General features: G+C 42.5%; 1 protein-coding gene across 1 annotated transcript in view; it reads left to right on the plus strand.

Annotated features, from left to right (window-relative positions):
* The first annotated feature begins 22,255 nt into the window (after positions 1-22,255).
* Positions 22,256-23,141, plus strand: part of PIK3R1 (phosphoinositide-3-kinase regulatory subunit 1) — a 62,671-nt gene continuing 61,785 nt past the window's right edge. Inside the window, exon 1 of the mRNA XM_065860208.2 lies at positions 22,256-22,408. The gene's annotated coding sequence lies outside the window, so the exon portion shown is untranslated. The remainder of the gene's footprint in view (positions 22,409-23,141) is intronic.

Raw genomic sequence — 23,141 nt, forward strand, 5'->3', positions numbered from 1 at the left:
ATTTCCATACCTGCATTTACTTCTCAATATAGAGTCCAAGGAGTGGAACAGTAGTATTTCTTACCTAATGACGAAAAAATAACTGCTGATCATTTTGTTCAGCTCAGAGTTTCAGGTTACAGCGTTATTTTCTTTTTCATATTTGTAGAGTGGTGACAAGAATGTTGTAACTGCTGTTTGCAAGCACAATCTGCAGACTCATACCTACATCTTTCTTTGGGAGCTACGTCACATTTATCTCAGAACATCATTCTTCCACACCTTACTACAAATGTTTTACCTTGAAATTGTCCTGAAGCCTGTAATAGCCACCTGTGAGCCAAAGAACTCAAATTCCAGAAACCTGGATGGCAGCTATTGATTTAGGACACCTGCCATTTTGAGAGCTGTCCACAAGAAACCTGTTGCTCAGCAGTATGTAGAAAGGCTGTGCACATTGAAACGCCACTGAGACTTCCGTCTTCCTATAGCCGCTATATGGAGCAATGGCACTGGGAAGAGGAGGCAAGTCTGCCTGCAGAGTGCTGCCTGGTTTGTGTCTACCACATGTATTAAGCATCCATTAAATCTGGTGGGATTTACAATAACTTGTCTTGGCATTTTGTGACTTCAAGGTGAATTCACGTTAGTTTGGTGTCCCTTCTGAACACTTGCCAGTTCCTGGATACAGTTCCATCTTTTGTAGATGCTTCACAAGGAGATGCCTTTATTCCATAAGCAAAATGTAGACCAAACAAACTGAAATTAGTCTCTTTTATTGGAAATTATATGTCCAGAACAGAATTCAGATCTGCACAGTTCCATGTCATAGGATGAACTGGTCTTGAATTTACTTCGCTGGAAATGTATCAAGTAACAGTTCATCCATCACCTGTCACTGGCATGGGAGAGCAAAAGAGACCTGAACTGTGGTTTGCACTGGAGAAAGAATAAACTGCATCTCCACATCAAGGAATTAATTTGGTAGCAACAGAGTGATACTGATCCAAACAGAGACAGGAATAATTTCCTTTCCAAATGCATTTTACTTTCCGACTAGTGAATTTCTGAATGAATATCAGATAGGACTTTAATTTTAATTAATCATAATTTCACTTTTCCATCATTCATAGAAAATTGTATGATTAGTAGGAAGTTGCCTACAACAACACAATCAATGAAAATGAGATAGGAAAGGGACCTCAAGAGATTATCTAGTCCAATACTTTGCTTCAAAGCCAGAGAAACAGGCTTTAGTTTTTCCTGTCCCATGTTTGTCTTCCATATTCAGTAAAATGCACGATGGGATAAGACTTTAGGGAGAATTGCAGAAAGAAACGCTCTTCTCCAATGCTGTCTAAGAACTGAATTACAGGATGCACTTCACTACAAATTCCACTATTCGGACATGACTATGTAGTGAAACACGAACCTCATTTCTCAACACTGTCTTGCAGTGCTTCTTTGGTCCATTTCTTTCTCGTTCACAATCATTCATTACTAGAGATGAGGCCTGTTTTTTCCACTTCTTCGTGGTTTTCTGAGCAAAGATTATGTGTATTCACTACAGAAATTGAAAGACAGAAAAAAATGGCCTTGAAGATTCGAGTTCAAAGAACAAGATGAAAGTCCCAAGGTCCTTTTTTTCTGAATCTATAGTGGGGAGAAGGACAGGAAGGAAATACACATTTTCTTCATTTCATCTCTTTCATTTAAGACAAGCAGCTGTGTTAGCTATTGATACGTCCACCTTGATAGCAGCATGCATTGTTGGTTGGCATGTTACTACCTCTGAGAAAAATATACTCACTGTCTCCTGTTCCAGATCTTGTCCTTCTCCCTGGGCTCAGAAGAAGTAGGTTTCCTTCAGAGTCTTCCACATCCTAAATGGTTTAAGCACTACAATTTCACCAATATATTAAAGAAAATTAAAATTGCACCAACCCTTCTGAAACTCCTCTCTCTGTCCTGAGCTTTTTTAAGTTGGCTATGGACACACAAACACTAAAAACAGTAAAAAATAATTGTGTTGCCTTTAAGCAAAAAGGCAATACTCACCCAAGGTGTGCTCCCACAGAATCCAAACAAAAGTCACACTCAATTCTTTTTTATTCATGGGTGATTATATATGTTCTTAATTGTTTACACATCTGAATACCAACAAACATGTTTATAGCTCACTAGCCAAAATGCAGTACTATAGCAGCTGTATAGCTCACCTCTTACTATAAGGTTTACCTCTAATTAGAAGACCAAGTGTGTAACGATAAGTCACACATTGTCCCCATTGTCATATGTCCAGACTCGCTAAGCTGCCTGTTTTCTGGAAATACCATAATTTCCATGACATTTATCTCACCTGTGTTAACATTATTGGTATCAAATAGCCAGCAAATGAACTAATAAGTCACAATTCACTGAGTACTTAAAAAATACCAAGAATAGTGAAGTGAGGCTAACAATAAATACCTATAAAAACTAAAAATTTTATGTCTGCCCCTCCTTTCTTATCAAATTCAGAAAAAAGGCATGGAAAGAATTGTGTTTAGACAGAGAAAAGGTTTCTGACATTTTTGATTGAAATATAAATACTTAGTAGTATCAGTGAGGCGAGAGGAAATTTATTGCACGTTTGCATTTAAAGTGATACTATTTGAAGAACTGTTGCAACCCCCAGTAAGAGTGAAACCTCACTACTTCTCTGCTACTCAGTGAAGCAGTGACTGAACTTTCAATGTGATATTTGATGCATGTCCAACTAACACATTTGCAGTTGCACATCTATATATAGCAGCCTATGAGTAGTTTAATACTATTTCAAAATACTATGAGTCCCAGTTAAGCTGTTTATTTTCAGTCTATGACTAAATAATTGATATAGAAGTAAATGGAACCAGTTCAGACCTACTGAGCCCCTGGCCCAGAATCTCTTAGTCTTAGCTATTCTGGGAAGAAATCTATTCTCAGCAATAAGTAGACTGGGAGGGAAAAAATAAAAAAAGGCACCAAACCTTACGTCACACAGTGACTATATTTAGTCAGAAGCACAAATAAAGTAACTTCCTGCCAATTTTCATGCAGAGGTAAGTGGGTAATTATTGACAGCCCATGCCAATACTAAATTATAAACCATCCCTGGCTTCTGCAATGCAAAGACTCACCAAACAGTATGAGATCTTTGAAAAACAGAGTAATAAGAGCATACCAAGAAGACGAAAAAATTATCTTCACAAAAATATGTAGGAGTACCATCGCCTCAGCAGCTCTTTGTTGCTGGGAGCAGACAAAAACAGAGACCACCTTTTTAAAGGGATTTGTAGCTTGCTTTTCTTTGAATAAATGTAGTTCACACCCTATCTGTCCATCTGTAGGATAATGCCCAAAGCTGATCCGTGTTTGACGTGCAAACGCTAGGTCTATCATTTGCATGCACAAGTGATATGCAGGGACCCATTTGCACTTACATATGTAGAAGATGACATTTTAAAAACTGGCTCCTAGAATCATTCCTTCTGTGAATGTTATGCAGCCATCTGTACAAAAGTAGCAACCAAATACTTTGCCATCAGCAGAGTGTTAGCCTTTCAGATATGACTGGTTGAGAATGTTGTAGGGTTTTTTTTTGTCCAAACTTAATTTCAACATAAAATTGTTATTTTAACTAATACAATTTTTCTACAAAATGTTAAATATGCTATTGGTTTTCAGCTGAATCCTTCCTTTTCTCACCATTGCCAAATTTGATTGATCTGATAGATGCTAAGCATGTTCATAACCCCAGACTTCGGTTTTCTCTGTGCTACTACGATCAGGGATTCTTGTGACACATCCTAGCAGCTCAGCAAGAGAAGTGTGATCTCTTGAGGGACTGTGGCTTATGAAAAGAAACATTACCTCAGATAACACCACAGCATTTTTGGGGAAAAGTATCAAGGTTCTTTTTCTTATCCCACTCCCAAAAGCATCAAAAAAATCCAACAAGGAAAGAATTTTCTCTCCAGTCCATTCCAGTGAATCTGAAAATCCAAATTTGCCACACAACGGCACATCCTTCTTCCAGGTGGGAACTGTTGCAGGACAAAGGTCTTTTTCAGAGAGAACTATTGTGACATGTTGTCAAAAGTATTTATTTGCATTAAGATCAATGTAAAGTCAGCTGTTCAAACCAAGTATAAACTGGTCAGAGCTCCGTTTTCAATGAAGTATGTTGTCACTTGATCAATGGAGTGGATGGACAAAGTATGCAATGAGAGAGGCATGAAGGGCAGGACCTCAGATGATGAGAACCATGTATGAAATCCATGGGTCATGCATTGTGCAAAATGCTCAGTATGCTAAAGCTGTCAAGGGCTACACTGTTGAGACTGCAGTGTGCCAGATACTAAATACGGATGCTACATGTTAGACTATATCTGACTCAAATAACCTAAACACAGGTGATGGCCCATGGGAGAATCCATCAAAGTGCATGGAAACAAGAGTGGCAATTTTCCAAAATCTGCTGAAACAGCACACATGCCAGGACAGGTGCCCTCTGCCTCTGCACACAGTGCTAGAGAAGTTAATTAGACAAGGGGAAGAGTGACTTCTATTTGTTGTATTAATCTGTGTAAATACTCATTCCATGTTATCCTTCCTCAGTATTTTATATGAGACTAAGATCATGTGTGCACACATATTTACAGATCCGAGATGTGAATGGGATTTTTGCAGTGAATCATAATCAGTTTCATATTCTTTTAATTCTCAGCTTGGAGAGAAAAAAAAAAAGGACTTTTATATTTTGTCTATACATTTAGGACAATTTTTTCTCTCAGTTATATGAGTATCTGTTGAACCAAGCAGAATTTTATATATGAAGTAAAACAAACAAATAAAAACCAAAAGTAACAACAAAAAAACAAAACAACTGCAACAAACCTCTTCCTAATGAAATGCTGCTGCAAGCCAATACCTTTTAGAAAGAAACATTGCGGTGGACTTCACTTGCAAAACCTCTTTGGAGAGTCAAGGTGCCCAACAATGTCCGTGCTCCCTTTAGGAGGAGATATTTACAATTCGCCATTTTTTTCTCCTTTTCCTTCACATCTTGCCTTGCTGTTTAAAACACTGAATGCAGGAACGAATCAGTTTTATCCCACTTTGGTAATGCTTTATTCTCCCATCCTACTTTCATAGTGTTTTATACACGCTTTCTGATACGGTGAATTGTTGCACAGAATGCAAGACAATGACAATTCAGGATCTAGAAGCCAGTGGACTTGAGATTTTCTTTTGTATATGTTTGAAAAACGCATTTAGGTGCCCAGCCCTCAACCAGCAGCTGAAACCAGCCAGCAGTGCTTTGTTTTTGCTACCAGAAACCTTTCTAAGTCAAGTTTTAGTGAAAAAGTGACATCAGGTAGGTGGCAGCTTTTATGAAGTATATGTTTAAAATCATTCTCCCTTCCCCAGGCTGACATCCATTTCCATAGAAACAGAGGTGGAAATGAACCATTATCAGCCATGAGTCAATTTAAGCTTCTAGTGGTCAATTTCTATCACTGAAAAAGGAGCCTGAATTAGTGAAAATGGGAGTTATAAAATGACCCTTTAAAAAAATTTGTAATGTATTCTTCTGCACTTGCGAGGCTGGGTCTCTGTGGAACACAACGACAAAAGCACTTGGAGCCAGCAGGGAAGCAGAGGAGGAGGATGAGAACTCCAGATCACATGCAATAGCTGGAAATATAAAGCAAAACAAAAGGCAGATGACACTTCGGCGTTCTAAAGCCCCAAAATTAAAATGCTAATTAAAAATTGCATAGACTTGTTTTTTTAAACAATGGCTTTTTAATATCTTTGTTTGAAAACCAAATTCTCAAGTCCCTTTAACAACTGCAACTATATTCTTCAGGAATTCACTTTCCTTGGAAAGGTACAATTACAGGAGAGAAGCAGCTATCTAGGTCATAGGGATATTTACTTGCTAATCATATATACTGTGATATGTTGTTTTACCAGTGCAGTCTACTCCCAAAGACATGAAAGAAGGAATTCCAAAGGGTTTTTTTTTTTTGCTATGTAATTGCAGAATGCTGAGCTGTAAGAATGCTAGACTTGAGGTCTCTTGAGATTATGGTTTAGCAACATGGTACAGATACTGAACCTCACATTTCTTTTATTGTGGTGAAGCTCCATTGCCATTAATGGCATTACTCCGGCTTTCTAAGCATGAGAAGCTTCCTTTGTGGGAAATCAGGGCAATGAAAACCAGTTTTGCAGTGGCTGCTTTCAAGCCTAAGTGTGCATGTGTTGTACTCTATTTGCACATTACATCAACCACAATATTCAACTGCCATTCTTGCTCTTGTGTCTTTATATGCAGTTAAAAGTCTGCATATTCTTTTTGGAGTTTGTACCTGCTGCACAAAGGCTTTAAAAGCAGCAACTACGGGTCTGTGCTGCAAAATCACACTTGTACGTGAAGACAGTGCAACAGCATTTCTGCACAGCAGTCTGGACGCCCAGTAGCTTCTCCTCTCTTTGGATGAGTTTCACTCCCCCCACAGACAGTTAAAGGATGAAAACTACATGCTTAGTATTCTTTTTTTCAGGAATTCTGCCTAATTTCTACAGTGCATTGATATAAAGGTCAAATTCCAACAGCTCCAGCCAGAGAATTCTCTGAATTCTGTGCTTTTTTTTTTTTTCCAGGACACACAATGAAGCAGTACACTGGCCTAAAATGTTTTGACTTTTGGAGGAATTGTTGATTTATTTTCTTCCAAAAGAAGAGTCACCTTTGCAAAGCATTAGTTGATTTCTGTATTTAGCTCCATTATTTCAGTATTTAGTCTTCGGCTTTGGGTTGCGTCCTTTTTTTTCAGTCTCTAAAGCTCTCAGAAGCGAAAAAGAACATCATGTTCCTGTGGACTGCCCAGGACACATGCTTCACAGCTGTGCCAAGTTTGCAGCTGACCAATTGGCCTGCGCTGCAAGAAGACTCATTTTCAAAATTCACAATCCTTTTTTTTGGTGTTTGCCAGATAGGCCGATTCACTGTGAGACTTCTTTGATTTCATTGATGTTTAGAGCCCCATCCAGTTCCCAGTGAAGCCAATGAGTGTCTTTCCAGTCCCTATAGCAAGACTTGGATGAATCTTTAAATGAGCAGAACTGTTTCACATCACCTATTTTGCCCGCTGAGACATTCGAAAGATCACTGATCCCCATCCTGTAACATTGTATAATGGCATTTATCCTGGAATTTAAAATAATTGCATGATCTTCAAAGGTAGCTACCAAATTAAAGGTGGCAACTGACTTAAACTAACAAATTCCCTAATGTTAAGCCTCTCATTGAAATGGTAATATTAATGGTGTTATTCTGTTTGATTTGTTCCAGAAATAATATGTGTCTTTTAGAGTCCTAAGTCCTGCTCCCTGAACATGGTGGCTTGTCTGGGTGAAGGAAGCACATGAATAGGCAAGTGTTAGGAACCTAATCTAAAATACTACTACGTGATTTCACTAGCAGAATTTTTATAACAGTGGAAGAAGGCGCAATTCAACCATAAAACATTTTGATTAGAGTTTAATGTCTGAAACTTTCAGACCGAACATTTCAGTTTACAGTACATATAAACAGACTTCTGAAAAATCAGCATTTGCAAAGATGAAATCATAAGCTGGAAGACTCCAAACCCAGATGACATTTGAGTCTGTAGCCAACAATAGCATCAACTCTCCAGCATAAAACGAACAGGGCAGCAGAAATGTTCGTATATGTACTTGTATGTGTATGTTACTATACAAGCACAAAAAGCTTGTATACTCTACATGCTCTGATCCCATTTTTCTGGTGTGTGCAAAAAGAAAGAAAACAAGAAAAAACAAAAAGCCCAACTGTACAGTTAGGGCTTTTTCTTCCAATCACTCACCAAACTATTGGAGGGAAATGAAAGAAAATGAGGCTGAATAATTCCTCTCCACAGATGCTAGGGAAATTCTTTTCAGCAACCTGAAGTAGCATGATGTCAGTGTGGTATATGTACGAAGCAACAAAGGAGGAAAGACAGCCTGTTTGCTGAAGAACTGGACTCTTTGGCACCCTACTTTTCTCTCCTCATATCAGTGTCACCCTCCAATTCTGGAGTCATTATACACAAAAGAGACAGAAATTAAAACCAAAACCAGAAATTGTTACAAGTAAATAGAAGAATATTTGTCCCATAGAAGAGTGGTGCACACCACTTTTCCTCCTATACTTCTGGTGAAAGATCACAAACACCTAGTAATTCCAGCACAGTTGAAACTGTTACGCTCACAAGTTTCTGGTATCTGAATTCTGAGTCTGAATCTGCTTAGGACTCTATATTTCTTGAACTGGTAGATCTTCATGCATATTATTTGGCACTGGATTGTTCACTCCAGAAAGTTATTGGAGTAAGTCTCCCGAAAACAAAAAGAGAGAGCAAGGTGCCTATTGTAGGCACAAAGGCATGTGACTTGTCTGAAGTAGAGCTAAATTTGGGTAACATAACAGGGAAAGTTTTCAGTAGTCATGCCTATGGGAACATGAAATGCTACACCAAATAGAAGAGTGGAAGAAACACTTACAGTGCTATTGCTCAAGGCACTTGAGAATAGGTTATATGGAACAATTTTGGTATGAAGAGCATGAACTAGAAGTATAATGGGTCCTTTCCATCTCCACTTCCTCCACAATCTAACATAATTGGAAATGAACTGTTAGAAAAACTGGTAAAAGGTACAGAATGTTTTTCTATAATATATTTCTGTTAAGAGAAGTGAAATGGTATGAAATCAGCTAAGAGAAGCACTAAATCTAAACCCAAGCAATTATGGAAGAAGTGATGTTAGACTGTAAGAAGAAAGGAAGAACAGATTTTCCTCCAAAAAGCGAGCAAAAAAAGAATAAAAAACTATGTCATAGCCAACATTAACATTTGTCAGTTTTCTCTCTAAACCAGTTTTAATTTCCAGGTGTAGTGTTTCCCAAAGAGAAAACAAATAAGTCAGTCATAGAAAACCGACAAGATCATGTTACCTCAAATCAAATGAGAAGTCCAAAACTAGGGTAAGCATTACCCAAGACCCCTGGACAAGTTACTCACAAGGCAGCTTAGAGTCATACAAAGATATTAAACCTGTTTTCCCTTTCCTTCACCCTGCCTTCACTTTCCTTGCTCCCAACACACTCATCTCCATTTCTGTCCCTGCCCCACCCAGACAAAAGTAGATGACTGTAATGAGAAGGACCAAGGAATGACTTTTCATGAACAACCACACCTGGGGATCTGCAAAGTCTGGATTTTGTCACTATACCAGGAACGTAAAATAGGAAAATAACAGAAATCTGCCCTAGCTACTGGACTGCTATTACTAGTCCAGTGGCTAGCTAAGGTAGCAGTCATTTTTTATTTATCAGTATCATTCAGAAGGTTTGTATGGACCAAGGTTTTGTAATTGTTCACACTATGTAAGGACAAAAAAAAATATCCTCTCCTTGGGGCAGGAATTGTAAGTTAAAATGAGTGTCTTGAGGATGTGGCAACCAGTGAGGTGAAAGAGAACAGGGAGGCAGCAGCTAGAGCGTACACCAAAGAAGGTGGCTGAGAAACAGGTCTCTAGTCACCATTTCTGCCTAAGACGATGAGCACTTCACTTAGAGAGCTGATACTGTTCATGGGCTTAGCAGCACATCTTGTCACTTCACATCTGCGTCTGGGCAAGAGTGGCTCGTACATGGGGAGAATGTGATTGTGAAAATGGCAGAGTGTGAAAGTGATGCACACAGGGTGGCTGTGCATGCCTGTGTGTGAGCGGGAGTTCAGGTCATCTTTCTTGGGGGTTGCTAGGAAGGTTTATTCACTGTTCCTTGAATTTCTTCACTGATCACTGTATCAGCCACAGTAGTACCAAAACTCTGTAAGGGACAGTACTTCAAATTAACTAGCCTCTGTACGCCGTGTATCCAGAGGCTTTACTTATTCATTGAAAATACACATGTGGGAGAGTGGTTCTGCGCAGCACAGCTGGCAAACAGAGAGCTGAGACTGCTGGAGCTGACTAGGGCTTCATTTTTCTTTTACGCCTACCAACTACACCCAAGGAAAGGGAGGCTACATCAAAATATCCTCAGGGCATTGCACCAGGGAGTGCTAGTGGTGAGGACAGGGCATTCATTGATCTGCCCCTGCAGTCATCAGGTCTGCACTTACAGTCATGCTGTTGAGCTTTAAATGGAAGCATGATCTTAACTGCAGGACAAAGGGAAATGGCCCCAGAATGCAACAAGAGAATCGGCTCCTCTGAAATCCCAACTGAAGCAGCAGTGATGCTTCTATCGATCATGAAAACCCATTTTTAGGAACAAATTTAAAAATGAGCCAAATTTCTCTCAGCTTAGTTGTAACAACAGACTTTTGAATCCTATAACAGAAGCAGATAAATGCTCAATTAATAAATGAATGGTTATGTTTCTGAAATAATACTCGATTCCATATGAGCTAACAATTTGCTTGGAAAGCGGCTGATAAAAATCTTAGACACAGAAGAGGAAATTGTTACTAGTTCCTTGCTCAATTATTTTTACTTTCAACGCTGCCTCAGATAACATTCATACATTGCCCACTGAAGAATTCCAGTTCTCTTTCTCAGAGATAAGCATACCCACAGCCAAGATGTTCTCATAAAAGATGAAAATTCCTTCCCATATCAACAACAAATTAGTCATTAATTTTTACACTGTTGGACTCTGGAATCAGAAAAATATAAATTATTAACTATTCTTATAATGCATTTACAAAAGCAACTATTTTAGTTAATTGCTAATTTGAGCATGGATTAAAAACAATGTACCATAAATGTTAGCACTGAAGTATATAAAGGGGATTCTCCCAGGAAAAATATTAGCACTTACCAAGGAGATCTGGGGAATAATTCTTCCTAGGAATAACTCTTAATATAAAACAAAGATTTGCTGAAGACTTCATTTTCGTACATGGTAGTATAAAAATGGATCAAGGTATTTAGGATACTATTTCTGTGTTATAACTAAGATTGTATTTTGTTCCCTGCTACAGAGCAAAGTACTTTTATTGGTAGACACAGGAATACATTTACATGCACTTGTGACTATTTAAGAAACCTATGTGGTAACCTAATGATAAAATCCAGTAAAGTATTAGCTATTGACAGGATGAATAATTATGACAAGAATATTTAACACTTTAAGTTCATAACATTCCAGAAAGGGAATCCTTTAAACAGATCTGTCTCCATCACACCCTTTTACTAGCAATGAACTCAGATACATCAATCAGCCAGTGGCATAAATAAATACATGCTGGTTCACCTCAGGTGAGGATTGACAAGCAGGCTTCAACAGGGCTCAAGGCAAGGACATGAGACTATGTGGTTTGGTTCTTTTGCGGGACTGGACATGACCATGATTTTCTAAGGAGTAAAATATCTTTTCACACAGGTAAAGTAGGTCCTGAAATTATAAGGAATGTTCAATGGAATGCATCATGCAAGGTAGTGGACATATGTAAATAATATATCAGTCAGCGATTTTCTGGAGAACAGAGGGCTGTACCTGCCTCTTCAAGCTTCAGTTCTATGAATTAAAAATTGCATTCAAACATTAGAGCCATCCCTTTTTCTTTCTTACTCATGAATGAAGCTCTCATTGGCCTAAGTTGGTGATCCATCACAATGTCCTACCAGGATCTTCTCCAGCTCTTCTGAAAATGAGAAGGCTCCAGCATAGATGCTCTGGCCAGGAGAGTTGGACACAACAGACTGCAAGCACAGAACTTCATACTTTCTCCTCAGGCTACAGAACAAAGGCTGGTGAGAAGCCAGGACTATTGAACTGGCAAAGACATAGACCCACCACCCCAGGCTTACGTTCTGTGGGCACAAATGGGAAAATGGAAGCTGCATATTTATTCTGCTGCTTTAGAGCATGTGCAGGATAAAGCCAATGCGGAAAGTGTGAGTTCACCTGCCACAGAGGAGGCTACATGGGCTCCTAGCAGGTCTCTCAGTTTTGCACTGCTTTCCTCCAGCAGATCTGTGTGTTGCTTGACGCATTATGGAACACATGTCACTGCCACTATCCAGAGTCTAGCTGCACGGAAAGCACACCGAGACTCAGGCTCTTCATTCTGGAACTCCTCACCTTGATCCTAAGCCTGGCTGCCCATTCCTGACAGCAACACTGAGGGCTACTACACTTCCCTGTTCTACCACACCGCACCATTGAATCAAGGTCATATGTGCAAATCAACCCCAACAGCGGTTTTCAGGGAGAAGGAAGCCTCCAGCAGAAACAGCACTGCAACAGTTCCCAGTCCTGGGCACAGGCAGGGGCAGTTTCTGCACTGAGCACAGAGGGAGGCACTGGTTGGCCTAAGCCTTTCACCTGCCTCTCACCACACAGGTCTCCAGGATGGACCTCTCTGTTTAGTGCCTGCGACAAAGACAGGCATAGCTGGGGTTCAGATCCCATTAATGCATAAATCCATACGGCATAAGCGAATGAAAATTGGGAGCTTTGGATCACATCTGTTGCTGTGAAGACATCCCTGCTGCGAGACTACTGGTAAGATCTGTCTTTTTACTTGGAAATGGTAACACAAGTTTCCTCCTTTTTCTGTAATCACCCTGCCCTCATCACCCAGCATAAGCTATCTCAAGGAGGTCTTCTTTGACTGAGACAGACAGGGCAACACACTGAATAACCTGTTGTCTTTGTGGATGGAGGGAGGGAGAAAGGGAAGGAAAGAGGACTCTTCAAGAAACACTGAGGCTTCAGAACTAATACTGGCATCGGAAGTGAGATCTCTTTCAGGCCACCTCCAAAAATTGTCTCCTTTCAGCTTTTTCTTGTCAAGGCTCACTGAGATTCCATGCAACGCTGATATGATTGATATGATGACTGATATGATATGATATGATATGATATGATATGAAATACAGCACCGTGCAGGAAACAAGCTTACCAGGCTTTCTGGACTTACTTAATTCCCATCTTAGCTCTTACATTACTGTATGGGACACAGATACATAGATCAGGCATCCATCCAGCTTATCCCTGTTCCCACTATAAGTGGTGGAAGAAAAGTTTATATTATATGATCACAGTCCTTACAGAGAATTTTAGCACTGCATTAAAAATCCAGAATACCTGATGGTCTCCAACTCAAACTAAGGTAGGACTCCCAGCCCCGAGTGAAGAATACCTGTAGACTACAAGCTCCTTCACCTTTCTTTTGAATAAGGTCTCTATCAGTTCACTACTCCATTGCTGAAATGCTATACTAAGCATTCTCTGTGATATTTTGTAGACCATTAGCAATAACAGGAAGAACAACAACAACAAAATACATAGTGGAAACTTTCAGCGATTTAAAAGTGAGATACTGGGCTGTGAATTCCATGGGCCCTGTCCCCAGTCCAGCTCTCCTGAGTGTAGCACCATGGGGTAGCATGTACAACACAACACACACTGATCACCCAGACCTCACTCTGCCTCTCTCTAGTGTCCATGGTCTCCAAGGACAACAGCTTACACTTTTTGTCACAGGTGAACCTACCACACCTGTCCCTATAACTCATTTTCCATGTGGCTTATATTAGTCTCATTTTTGCTCTCCAGCTTCTTCCATTTTGTTGTTACAACAAGCAACTGAGGGTAAGCTGTGGCTAGACTAAGGCATGTCAGTTGGAAAGGGCACATCATAGGCTCATCCAACTTGGAGTTTCCCTGGGTGACACTTTGGTCATGAATAACTAAATTAATTACCTAAATATCTAAAGGCCTCTGTGATGGGTGCTGTACAAGCACTGAGAAATCAGCCTTGCAGTGACACTGGCCCTCCCTGGACCATCATTTTATGCACTCTGGCCTTCCAGAAAAATGAGATTGTAGTCCTCAGGTGCTGTGGGGCAATCAGAGACAGAGTATTTCCTCCCTACAGTCAAGCCCGTTGGCAGTCTTGAGCTCAGCCATGTACAAGAACAGCCACAGTTTCAGAACACGTCACACTGCTTTAATAGCACTTCCTCTCATCAGCTTCCAAGAAAATGTTTGCTGTACCAGCAACTCTTCTGTCCTGCACTTAACCATGATGTTTCTTACTGTGCATCTGACCATATAACTGTGTTCCCACACTCTGTACATTTTGCGATTTTTCCCTTATACTCAAGCCATCAGTATCTTCTGCTTCTTTTAAGACTTTCTCTATAGAAGGACTCACGAAAGTCAAAACATTTCTTTCATGCGTCACATTCAAGATTTTTTTATGTTGGCTACTGTCTTGATCCATTTCTGTACTGAGTTTAGCTATCTTTTACATCTTCAAAGCTGTCACAAGATCCCTCTGAGATCTGACTTATGATATGACACAGCTGATGAACTACAAGTTCCCCAAATTCCTTTACTTTAAAGGGTGATGCTTCAGGAAACAGGCCAGAGGGCAGACCTGTTTCTTAAAAATCTGGTGACCCTGCCATAAGCCACAGTTGCATCACATCAAGGGATGTCTTTCACCAGCAAGTTGCACGGATAAATTGCACTGAACAACACAGCTTCTGCTTCCATCAGCTGGCATGCTCAAACAAGGGCCTGATGAGGCAGCTCACTTAAATCGTGATCTGAAGAGGATTGTGGTGACTTTACACCAGCTACTGATTTTTGTTGGCCACCCAAACCTATGCCTATCCCCAAAAATGGCCAGCCCCCTATAGCAGTAACAACGTCAGAGACAACATGGCTCTGTTCTAGGTCCATTTCTTTCTTCTATAAAAGTTATTTGGAGGCACTCCTTTTCCAAAATGCATTTTGTTTCCAAAGTCAGACAGAAGTGAAATGCTCATTCTTACATGAAACATGCAACAACAATGTACAAATTGGTGAGTAACAGGCAGATACCACCATCCTTATCTTTAAACTTCCATTCTTCTCCTTAGACCCCAAAACCTTACTTTAAAATTGTGGTTTTCTGCCCCCCTTCTCCTTTTCTTTGTGGTTTAACAGATAAAGTCAGAATGGGAGGAGGTTTCACCGCTTTTGCTGCATGTAAAAACATTAAATTATTCTGTTATTCTGAGGCTCACTGATAGTACGAAGATGACAACTGAACATGAAGGATAGCACTTTCTCATTCTGCTTGTAACAGAGGGCTTCTTTGGTTGGGTTTTTCAGTTTAGCAAATTCCTGTTGCAATTGTCTTGATACGAGCTCTTCAAGTTTTTACCTCCATTTTTTTCCCCCAAATAGCATTTTTCTTTTCCCTATTTTTTTAGGTTTGCAAAGAAAACTTCTAAACAACTATCCAGTTTATACAGAAATATACTAGTTTGCATACATGTATCAAATCCTAATCTCAATCCAATTTAAAAAGTTGCCCTAGTAGCACATACCAAATAAGTATTTTCATAGAAATGTCATATGTTATATATGGACTCTATTACATCCCAGATTAAAATAAAAGCCACTCGATTTCATAGAATCACAGACCCGCAGAATTATTTAGGGTGGAAAGGACCTCTGACAGCCACCTAGTCCAGCCTCTCCAGTTTGCTCCTACCAGGGCTAGATTCAAAGTTAGATCATGAAAACAAGAAAGGGTTCCAAACAGTAACTGCTCATATAATTTCTTGTTTTACACTGACATTCATTTAATAGTTCTGTAACACTTTTACAATGAAACAATTTCTTGTGGTACAGCAACTACGCTGTTGCCTTGAAATGACACACTCAGACAACAGACACAGTTAGCAATCAATTGCATGTGTATGTGCTGGTATACATGTGTGATGAGGAGACCCATGATGAATCATGCTGTCCTGTAGCTGCAAGGTGGAACTGACACTGTTGGTTCCACTTGCTGTTGCTACCAAGGAATAACAAAGACAACTTGCTGCCATGCATTTCCCTTGAAAAAGTGAGACGCAAATATTTTCGGCCTTCCTGGCTAACTGAGATTTAAGGAAGCCTGATTTTTTAAGAAGCAGCACAGCTATTATCATTTTGAGCTTGTTAGAATGACAGCTTTCATGTCGTGTGATAATATTCGCAAAAAACAGGTGGAAGCCATGTTGCTGCATCAGTAGTTAGCAACAGAATACCATGATACAGCCAATTAATCATGTTGGAAAGCTGTCTCAGAGTTCAAAAAATAATAGCGCTGGACAATCAGATTAAACAGCATAGATTAATTCTTTTATTCCTGAAAAATAAGCCCTTACTTTCCTAGACCAGGCAGCAAAAAAAATACACTTTTCTTCTGACCCTGAGTTCCTACTACCTTCACAGGATGAGCCCTAATTTCGTGTTTGCTTCCTAACACTGTAATTGTTATAGATGTCATTCAAGATGTATTTTATGTAGGAGCAACAGCACATGTTCCTGCCTGGCAGAATTTGGATTATTCATGCCCATATTGCAGTGAATTTCACAGGCTCCACAAAACCACATCTAAATTGGCAAGCTTTCGAAGGCTTGGTCTTGCATCTTATGCACTTTGCAAGAGAAGGTACCATCTATCAAGTACCCATACCGACACTTACTGTGATGAGTGACTTCTATGAATAATTGATTTAGGGGCTAGGATGGCTCAGACAACTGGTAACACGATGTGACCGCTTCCACCTCAGTGTTATTGGAAGAAACCAGACAACTCTTGCTCTACACAAACCAATAGGAAACGACTAAATAGTCTCAACCTACATTAAGCTGCGTCTATTATACTTCCCAGACCAAGCTCACTACTGCAGGATGCAAATTTGCCTGTGATCAGCTGTCAATATCAAAACCTACAAATGGCACCTTTAGGGAAACAGGCTCAGCAGAAAACTCATCTACAGATGGCAATGGAAATTTGGATATATTATATATTACTCACAGGGGTCTTACTGCTCTCAGTGGTCCTATTCAGATGGCGCTGATAGGTGTCAGATGCACAAATGATACAGTGCACATGAAAACTTCCAAGATTTCTGTTCATGTTGCACCACTTGTTTACACAGAAGACATGAGCCTTGCACAGCTGTCAAGCCTAGACTTTTCTATCACTTAGTGTACAAGCACTGAAAGAGCAGAGGAGGAATTACTCACAGATTTCATAAAAAGCAGAATCTATGTTTATGTAATTTTACATGGTCGAAAGATAAACACAGATGTTGCATTTGCAGATATGATATTTATAACAATATTTTATCAATTATGCTGTGCTTCAGAGATGGAAAAAATTGTCTATTTATTTGTCTTAATAGCCTGTAGATCCAAAAAACAGATTTTTACAGATTTTAAAAGGTTTTTTGACAAAATGTAAATTTTTATACATTTAGCTAGTCAAAATTATGAGACTAGAGAAAAAGATTACATAAAAAGTCAACTTTCAGATGACTAAAAATAGTTGGCTTTTTTAAGAAAAATAATTTCAAGACTTTTCATGAACACGAAGTATTTTCTGGATGTGATTTGCACACAGAAATCTTGTTTTCCACTAGTTTTGTGTTTAAGAAATGTGCTTCAAAGCAAATTGGAGAAACTCCTTGTTAACAGATCATATTGCAGAGGGAAAGCCCTCTTCTTTTACAACTACAGTCTTCTGGTTTTCAGGTATTGGGTGGGAGCAAGGGAGTGATTTTTGGGTCAGTTTGCTTCTGGTGGGAAAACTTAATCAAGAGAAAGTATGATTTCTCAGGGTTTGTGTCTTTTTCTGATAATTCATATATACATGTACTTACAGAACCACAAAAGGCCTCCAGTGGTCACCTACTGCACCTCTCTGAATGGGGCAGGACAACCAGTATCTCTGCCAGGCAGCTGCTTGACTACCATTCCTAAAAACCTCCAGTGATGGAGATTCCACCATCTCCTCAGTCACCCTGTATCTTGAAGAGTGGAAAAAAGCCTTGGATGTCCACCATAGCATGAAATTAATCATACACTGAAAGTGTCTATAAAGGGAGATTTGTCTGATTAGCTGAGATACTGACATTCATTGCTGATGTCAGGTTTTTGGCTGGATAGAAGCCATTCCATCCTTTCCACAGAACCGAAATAAATTCAAATCACATCACGCTGTGATGCCCAGCATAACGGGCACACTGCTAATCAGCTTCCATGTAGTTTTAACATAAAGGTTGTCAGGCTTACTACTTCTCTTATTCTCAATACGATAGCAAGCTTTGCTTCTTTCTTTCCTCGATTCCTCTATCTTATTTTTAGCTCACTTCTTTGTTTTCTATATGCTAAAACGTTTTTAAGGAGTGAAGAAACTAGCTTTTCATGCCACTGCTTTGACTTCAGAAACACATTTAAAACTAAATTTTTGGGCAGCAATTTTTTCTTCGTCCTGCCTATGACAGGAGCACATCACCATTCACAGTCTGATGCTTGTTCTTCACATGATCCATTTTACTTATTTTGTATTTAATTCATGTCTACAGTACTGTTGCAGGGGTGTAATTTGCGGGGGGATGGCGGGGAGCGCGCATCAAGTCTATCCACCACAAATACCTATGGACAGTTTTTCCTGTTGTTTCCCTGGCTCCCCACTATGGTCACTCCTTTGGGAATTATACATGAGTCACTTAGCAAAGTGTGCTAGTAGAACAGCATAGTTACACTCTATGAATTAATTTTCATCTTTGGGAATAAGAAGGGATGTAAGAGTTGATTCTCTTTCAACTTCAGCCTTCAAATCAGCTGGCTGAAACCTCACTGTTGCAGGATGGTACAATATGTTGTCATGAATCACAAGATTCTGTTCTGAACTTAGTAAATTATATATGTCATTAGTATTCATAACATCTAAGGTATATCCCAATAAAACTCCCCTGCATAGTCTCTTCAGCTTTTGCCCATGCTATCGCAGAAGATCAGATTCAGCACTGATAAAATCCACTAATCTAGGTATCTTAACTTTACAAATGGATTTGCCTTGATATCTTAGAAGTAGCAGAAGGAAATCTCCCTGCTCAAAATGTGCTAAAGAAGAAAAATGGAGTGTGCCAGTCGTAATGGAAGAGATCTAATGCTCTGGGAACTCTGCTTTCCTCACAGATCCTCTGATGAATGCATTTTGCTCTCAGTTTCCATACTTTAAAATTTCCTTTCTGAAATCAAGCTGAACTTTTTTTGCCAGACAAAAGGGAACTTCCAGGGTAGATTCCCTCCAGGGCTTCGTGACCTTTACCACAGAAAGCTTATCCAGTGGTAAGATGCAAAGGCTCAAATCACCTGACTGCTGCTAGTACTGAACAAAAGAGCTGCCCACTTTTTTACTGCATTCCCCTAAGCAGCCTCTGGCAGAACGGCTCAAGAGATCTCCTGACAGATGGAGACTACAGTTGTCTTACTCAGCAAGAACAACTGTGAATGGCTTGTACCTTGATTATCCTGCCCTCTACCCACATATCACCCTTCTCTCTTTTCTTCTTCCCACTGACTGTTGCCTTGACAATCCCTCCTGTTTACATGTTGCCTCAATGAGTTTTGACCTTTCAGTTGGTAAAGAATATCCTTCTCAACAAACCTAGACCTAATCAAACACATCTACATGCATAACACCCACCGTAATCTTTATAAGCAAAAGCTTTATGCATTCCTTAAGACCTCCTGAAAAGCAGCTGATTGAAGGAGCCCAGGTCTTCAACTCGTGCATCCTCCTCCTTATCACACTTCACACCAGAGTACTGTTTTGCAGTGTTCCTGGAGCAAACTTCATTGCACAGCCTTTACCTACAAAGACTAGACATAGCAAATTATTCCTGCAGACACTAGGATAATGCTGTGGTTGGTGGGGGAAGGAATGTGAGAGTACTGGAGTGATTTTGAGCCAGAAGTCACAACAAGTCTGCCAGTAAAGCCAGCAAGCAGTGCAACAAAGCAACCTGCTACTATTGCCTCTCCTCTCTCTTTGGGTCTCTTTCTCTCCTTGATCGACAGAGAAAGCAGCAAGTGAGGTGCTTTTGGCAAATTCAAAAGTCAAGTTCAGGATGGAAAACTGGTGAAGAAAGCAGAGACTGAGCTGCTCATCTACTACAGAGGGGAGGCAAGGAGGAGGTCCTCAACCCTGCCCTGGAGACGTGCTCCTCCAGTGAGGGACACCATGCCAGCAGGGAACGAGCACTAGCCCTGTACCTCACCTGTGGGACAAGTCTAGTCTCACCAGTTGGGAACCATTACTCGAGTGTTTTTTAGTTCCCTTAAATACCCATTGTCAGGACAGTGCCCAGGACTGGCATTCCAATCAGCCAGTCTGTCTAATCCCCTTCAAAACCCATGCTGTTTTTGCCCTTAGCAAATGCCAGAGACAGCAGTCTGGACAGAAGAAATGGAACATTCTTTCTTAACTGTGCTTCTGCCTGCATTTTCAATACCACAAAAAAAATGCATGAGACAAGGGCTGGCATTTCCCTCAACAATTCTACTATTTGGTATTTACATCACAGCAAGGCTTTTGCTTATGTACAAACACCACCCTCTGTTCCAAAAGGAGTTTCTAGCTTAAAAGTCACTCTGGGTGTTTAGATTGCCAGATAGGCTAATGAGGGCATTTCTACCATTTTCTGGGGACTGGATGCTGTGATTCAAAGACCGCAGCCTTGCAGTGCTCTGTCACGCCCCTGTGGGGTCAGATCCACACTGCTACCTCAAGAGGCCTTGGGAGCTGTCATCTTCTCTCATCTACGGTCCTCAAGTGAACAGAGTCCTAATGAATCAATACGGAAATGATTAATGGGTGTCAGGAAACATCCTTCTAGTGTCTCTTGAAAGCCTGCAAAGTTTCAACAGGGAGAAAAGTAAAATCCTCTCCAAAGCATAAGAGGCCATGAAAGGGCATCTTTTAAAGAAATCATAGATTATAAGGGATTTCCCACCTTTTCCTCATACTCAGTACAACCAAGTTGCTTGTTTCAGAACATTTTTCAGGAAAAATACCTCCAAAGGTCTAAGAATTCCAAAACCACGCTCTGACCTATTGCGGTTGGCAAAAACTAGTTACATCTTGTAGTAAAACTGTTCCACCTCTCTCAGTTGTTTGTGATCAGCCCATAAGCTAATTCACTGTTTCAGGATGCTCAGCTGCCAAATTAAAGTAACATGAACTCTCCCCTTCCCCCCAGCCAACATGTATTCTTCTTTCAATCCTAAGACTTCAGGCTATCTTTACCAGTCCTACAGTTTCTCACAGGGTATTTCAAGGCCTAATCCTTGCATGCTGTCCTAACAAACGCGTTGTTATTGCTTTTGCTGTTCTCCATCTCTCTCATTTGGCTGCGTCTAAACAGGTCAAGCCCTGGCACTTGTTATCGCAGCATGGATATCAACAGACCTTTAGCTTATTTCTAGCATGGCTGCCCTTGCCTTCGGTCCCTGCCAGCCTGGATGTGTTACACTTTCGCTTAAACCACTTTCTTCTCTTTTACAGTGACACCTGCAAGGTGCATGGTAACGTATGTATGCATATTTAGTATCTAAAACTGAGACCTGTTCAAACATGGAACACATACCTCAGCAGCACAACTCTCTTGCTGCAACCTCGTGTTGACGTGTCACACCCTCATGTTGTCAGATCCACTGGAGATTGTGTGCTCCTTGGGGCAGGGAATATGTTATTTTATTCTGCCCTGCACAGAGCCTAGCAAACCTACGCGCCGTGCGGTGGTAATTAATGGTACCAACCGAAGATCTCTGCAGCTGCAGAGACAGCTGCCGTCTTCCCCCCGCTCCACCGCACCCGCTGCCCTGGAGCTCTGGCCGGGCCGGGCCGGGGCCGGGGGCGCTGGAGCGGGGCTGCCGGCGGCGCACGGCTGGCCACGGCCCGGGCATTGGGGACCGGAGCCGACAGTTCCGCTCTGTGCACACTCCACCGATGTAACATATTACGTCAATTTGAGGTGGAGGGAAGGAAAAAAGAGGAGAAAAATCCCCAAAGAGGAACTCGGCAGAAGCACGTGCTCCGCGCACCGCCGCTCCCCGGCCTGGCCGGGCCTCGCCTTCCGCAGCCGAGGCCTCGCGCCGGGGGGAGGCGGCGCCAGAGACTCTTCGCCGCGGGCGGGAGCCCCGGACAGCCCAACACCGCCTCCGGCTGCCGGTCCCGCGCGCCGGCCCGGGGTGAGCCCGGGGCCGGGGCTCGGGGACGGCGGGCACCGCCCCTCGGCAGCCGTCAGTCAGCGGGGCGGGCGGGGCGGAGGACGGCACAGGTTGGCGGGCGCGCCGGGGGCGGGGCGGAGGCAGCGCCGGCGGCGGGCACGGCGCCGCTCCGGTACTGGTGCGGAGAGCGCGGCTGGGGAAGTGGGGCCGGGCGTACGGCGGGACGGGCGCACGGCAGAGAGCGGGGCAACGGCTGCCCGGCGGCGGGAGAGCGACAGTGTAGGCATCGCCGCCGCTGCTGAGGTAAACGAGTGCCGCCGCGGTCGCCTCATCTGGCGCTGCCCGCGAGCGGTTACCGGGGCAGGGAAGCCCGTGCGGGACGGGGCCGGGCCGTGCGGTGCCTGGGACCCGGACACCGGCCGCCTCCGTGGCGTGACAGGCCGAGCGGGAGCGCCGCCGCCGCCTCGTGAAACTTTTTCCCCCGTTCGGGGCTGGCTGTGGCGCCGCCGAGCCCTCCGGCGCGGCAGGCCCGGGCGGGCGCCCGCTGCGGCCGGCGCCGAGCCCTAGGGGCGGTGAAGCTTCTCCCCCCGCGGCCGGGGCGCTTCCTGGTCGTGCAGGGCGGGCGGCGCGCCGTGCCGGGGGCGACACCCGGCGACCGCAGGGCTGCCCGGGAGCCCCGTCCCTGCCGTGTGCCGTGCGGAGCCGGGCTGGTGCCCCCGCCCGGCTGGCGTTCCCGGGGCGGCGAGAGAGGTGACCGTAGGAACCGCTGAGGCGGCCGTAGCGGGGGGGAGCGGGCGGCGCGACGCCGAGCCTGCCAGTCCCCGGGTCTCCGCCGAGGACGGTCCCGGCGCCTCCGCGATCGTCTCTGGGCCGGCGAGCGCCGTCCCCGCGCAGCCCTCCCCAGGCGGTAGAGGGGCGGCGACCCCCGAGCGAGCCCGGAGTGCGGGGACCAAGCTCCGGCCTCTGGAGAGCGGCTGCTCCGCACCGGGAGCCGCCGCCGGCGTGAGTTTGCCGGCGTCCTGGCAGAATGGAAGCT

The sequence above is a fragment of the Patagioenas fasciata genome, chromosome Z (assembly GCF_037038585.1).
Source record: "Patagioenas fasciata isolate bPatFas1 chromosome Z, bPatFas1.hap1, whole genome shotgun sequence".
NCBI classification, from domain to species: domain Eukaryota; kingdom Metazoa; phylum Chordata; class Aves; order Columbiformes; family Columbidae; genus Patagioenas; species Patagioenas fasciata.